The sequence below is a fragment of the Crocodylus siamensis genome, chromosome 1 (assembly GCF_052110815.1).
Source record: "Crocodylus siamensis isolate JL-2025a chromosome 1, ASM5211081v1, whole genome shotgun sequence".
Lineage (NCBI taxonomy): Eukaryota > Metazoa > Chordata > Crocodylia > Crocodylidae > Crocodylus > Crocodylus siamensis.
In genome coordinates, this window is record NC_143395.1 from 96,399,689 (window position 1) to 96,404,808 (window position 5,120).

Here is a 5,120-nt window from a genome sequence, read left to right on the forward strand (position 1 = left end):
TGATGATGGTGGGCCTTAGAGCTCTCTTCCATTCTCATGTGGGGGTACCACTGAAATTTCCTTTTTTATTTTTTATAAAACATAGTGCTTTGAAGTGGGGAAGGGGGTGGCCAACAGTGTATTATGATGTCAGGTTCTTTAAAAATTGTGAGAAAGTTTTTTTAATCAATATTGTTATGCATTTAATTTAGGTGATTGTTGGGAAGTAAGAATATAATTTCTATCACCTGGAAAAGTGATCTATTGTTCTCTATGGGGTTCATAAAGGTAGCTTGATAGTTCTATAAAAACTGCAGACAAAAAGTGTTTCACAAGATACTATGCCAGTACTGGAGCTTTGAGATCCATGCCATTTAATTGTACCTAATGGTGCTGCAGTTTCCAAAGAAGTTGAAACATCATGTTATAGAATTATAGAATCATGTTATAGAATTATAAAATCATTGAAAATTAGGGTTGGAAGGGACCCCAGGAGGTCATCTAGTTCAAACCCCTGCTCAAAGCAGGACCATCCCCAACTAGATCATCCCAGCCAAGGTTTTGTCTAGCCAGGTCTTAAAAACCTCCAAGGATGGAGACTCCACGACCTGTCTGGGCAGCCTGTTCCAGTGTTTTGGTACCCTTTTAGTGAGAAAATTCTTTCATAGTTTCATAGTTTCATAGTAGCTAGAGTCGGAAGGGACCTAGGTAGATCATCTAGTCCGACCCCCTGCCTTAGCAGGAAAGAGCACCGGGGTCAGATGACCCCGGCAAGGTGCTCATCTAACTTCCTTTTAAAAATCCCCAGGCTAGGAGCCTGCACCACTTCCCCTGGAAGCTGGTTCCAGGCCCTAGCCGCCCTGACTGTGAAGTAGCGCCTCCTAATATCTAACCTATACTTCGCTTGCTGCAACCTAAAATCATTCCTCCTTGTTCTGTCATCTGTCACCGCTGAGAATAGTCCAGCTAAATCCTCTTTTGAACCCCACTTTATGTGCACATAGCCTGAAATAGATCATTGTTTGGCACTGTTTGCATAGTACTGCTTTGAGAAAACTATATGAATGGTTTGTCTCCATTACTTTCCCATGACACGCAGCTCTCCAGGTGCAATCCAGTTGTCTGCAGTTCTTACAGTGAATGTAGTAATAGTAGCAGGAGTAGTAGTAGTAAGTTTACAGCTTTTGCTAAAACTATAAAGTAAAATGGACAAAATAATTGAATATAATATAGTAAAATTATATAATGTATGGTCAGTGGTTAATGCATAAAGTGACATTATAAATGCTTCCAATTCAAACAAAATTCAAACAGACAATATATGATGCTAAAATAGAATAAATGAAACAATATGCCATAATACAGGAATAAAAACAGGGAAACTGCACTTTAGTTTAGCTCTTATTCTTTTCACAAGTAATATAAATATACAGACAGGCTGTAAGTTATCTGAAAGGAGCCAAGTTGTTTTTTCCTCATTCACCAAATATTAAAAATTCTCACCTAACAGAGAAATCCATTTTCCTCTTCTGTTTCAAAGAAAGAGAAAAGCACAAATAGTGGTTTAAATCATCTATCTCATTCTTCCTGAAACAACATACCCTGTCTGAATTGGGAGTCTGACACCACCTGCCCATGATGACTGCACATCTCATTTGAGTGAATCGGAGTCTAGTAATGGTCACTCATTGTTTAGGCTTTGTACTTCAGATAAATAGGTTTCTATGCCAAAAGAGTATTTTCTTAATCTTAAAAAAGGAGAAGTTTGAGAGGATCTCAATGCTTGCATACCTGTCTGTATGCTGGCATGTTTCATTCTTAAATTTATATCTGGTTTTGAATATAGGAGGAATATTGGATCAGTGATTGTCAGCACATTGCCCAGGTCATTTGTCAGGAGAAGAATATGAATGTTATTTTACCATGCAAATAAAGGTTTATTTGAAAGATGAGAGGCTTCAAAAATACACTTCTTAGGGTATCCAACAGGGGTACAAGTTCTAATTGTTATCCAATAATTTAGAGTTCTTAATTGAGCTGAAATGTTCACAGTAGGCAGCCCAGTTTTAGATTGTATTAATTCCCCCATCATAGAGATAAAAGCAGCCTTAAAAAGTAATTAGATTTTTTTCTATTTTGGAATGAACCACAGGGTAAATACCCCATTGTTCCACTTCATACAATAAAACAGACTTTACCTTAGATACCTAGATCTTTAGTGCTGCCAGTAGTGCCCTTCTACTCGTCTTATTGTAAAAAGATAACGCTGTACCCAAAGCTTGTTTTGATTGAATCCTCTCATTTTCAATGTCTTAATTCCAGCTCAGATTTTTATTAAACTAGATTCCAAGGTCTTTAGATAAGGATACCACCTCCAATTTCCGTTTCCTCCTTTCATGTCCAAAAACTAGTATCTTGGATTTAGCAGGGTTGATTTCTAAACTATTTAAGACATCATACCACTGAAAAGTATCTAGTAACCTTTGAAGGCCTGTCAGGGATGGTGACATTAATAACATGTCATCTGCATGAAGCAAGACAGGGATAAATTTGTTCAATAGCATAAGTGCATGGAATTGATTAGCATAAGTGCATGGAATTGATTCCCAGTTAGCATATATTTTAAATCATTCAGAAATAGATTAGAAATTAGCAGACATCATTTTCATACCTCTGTCTTAGAAAACTACTAGATAGGGCATCACCAATCCCACAACACCCTAGATACTATATTTGAGTAGTAAGCAACAACTCATCATAGTAGAACTCTATCCATCAATATCATTGCCACGTTCTGCCATAATTTTAATTAGTCTGGGCATGTCTACATGATATGCTAAATGCACAGTAGACTAATTCTACTGCACATTAGCATGTCATGGCAAAAGCCATACTATCATGCTAATGCACAGAATTAATTTACTGAGCACTAGTGTCACTTAAAAGGCATGCACTGGCACTACTGCACAGTAGCACTGGTTACTGCACATTGAGTTAGCACCTGTTATTACAGATACTAAACTTAATGTACTGTGACTACAGTGCATTAATGCATGTATAGACATGCCCTCTGTGAAGTCAAAAACTCTATGATGGTTACATATAAACTATTTGGTCTTTTAAGATGTTTGGATGCCAAATAATGCAACACTAAGGAATGGTGCATGCAAGAATAGCTTCTAAAACCAACCTGCTCTTGTCTCAGAATGTTATTTTCAGAAGAGTAAGTGAGAGAGTATCTCCCATGTATTTTAGCTGGGATACTCATAAAACTAATCAGACAATATGCTGCCAGGTCCCACACATCACCTTTTTAAAAAAACGTGACTACTGATATTTTAATTCCAGTGTTTAGGATAAATGCTTTCTAAAATAGTTATTCATGGATTCATAGATGTTTGGGTTGGAAGGGGCCTTAGCAGATCATTGAGTCTGACCCCCTGCCCTGGGCAGGAAAGAGCACTGAGTTCAGACAACCCCAGCCAGGTGCATGTCCAGCCTCCTCTTAAAGACCACCAAGGCAGGGGAGAGCACTATCTCCCTTGGAAGCTCATTCCAGATTTGGCAACCCTTACCATAAAGAAGTTCTTCCTGATGTCTAACCTAAATCTGCTCTCCATCAGTTTGTAGCCATTGTTTCTAGTTACTCCAAGGGGTGCCCTGATAAACAGAGCATCTCCTATTCCTTGCTGTCCCCCCGATGTATTTGTACGCAGCCACAAGATCACCTGAAGAGATCCAGGGCCCTCAATCTCTCCTCGTAGGGCTTTGCCTGCAGGCCCCTAACCATATGAGTGGCCTTCCTCTGAACCCTCTCGAGGTTGTCCACATCCCTCTTACAGTGCAGTGCCCAAAACTGCACACAGTACTCCAACTGCAGTCTGACCAATGCCACTTAAAGGGAAAGTATCACCTCCTTGGACCTGTTTGTTATGTACCTGCTAATGCACGATAAAGTGTGGTTAGCTTTACTCTGCACTTTGTTACATTGATGACTCATGTTCATCTTGGAGTCAGCAGTGACTCTGAGATCCCTTTCTACTGCTGCGCTGCTGAGAAGGTCCTTCCCCAGCCTGTAAGCATGCTGGTGATTCCTTCTCCCTAGGTGGAGCATCTTGCATTTGTCCTTAATAAACTGCATCCTATTCTGTTCTGCCCACTTTTCCAACCTGTCCAGATCTGCCTGGATTCATTCCCTACCCTTTGTTATGTTAACTTTACCCCATAATTTGGTATCATCTGTGAATTTGGACACAGTGTTTTCCACGCCTTCATCCAAGTCACTGATGAAGACATAGTTATATATAGTGAAAATTGGTCACCACCTATTAAATCTTTTGTACATTTCCAAAGGAAGAAAATCAAGGCAGGGGCCTTTCCATTATTTAGTAGGGATATAATTTTCTTACATAGAATTCAGAAGTGAGGTAGTGATGCACTTGTGACTTAACAGATATTTCCTTCAGTGAGTATCCATTATTTCCCTCAACAGCTGTGAAAAAGCTGTTAAACTTATTAAAAAAAACAAACAAACCAAAGCACATGGTTCTTCAGGGATTGAAAGCTATTTTTTGTCTCTTTGGCTATAACATGCCAAAAACATAGATTATCTTTATTTTCACTGCATCTACTTGTTCATCCCACAGTCTTTCTTCTTCTTATCTGTTCACTTCTTTATAGTTTATTTTAATCTTCTTGACTTGTTGGAAACAAATACAGTCATTAGAAAGCAGATGGAAATGATGGTCTGAAAGCTTTTGAAGTTGGAACAGGCAATGAAGCATAAACCATAAAGTGAAGATGATGATGATTATGACAAAAGGTTATTAAAAAAATAAAAATTGAATTAAACTTCTGCAGTGAAGCATGGGGTCAACTAGTTCTAATGGAATTTTTAGGCAAAGGGAGAAGTGGGCACTCTTTCTGCACATGGTAGGATTTTGAATGATTTATACTTATACCACATATGTGGTTCTACTAGTATAATCTATAACACCCCTCAGCTCAGCATTGTGGAAGAGAAGGAAGGGCTGCTCTAGGACCCCCCAGCTTCTAGCCTGAGCCACTGCAGGCATGTGCCTGCATGTCTGGGATGTCTGTGCAGTTACAAACTGATTTAACCTAGCCAGGTTAGACTAACC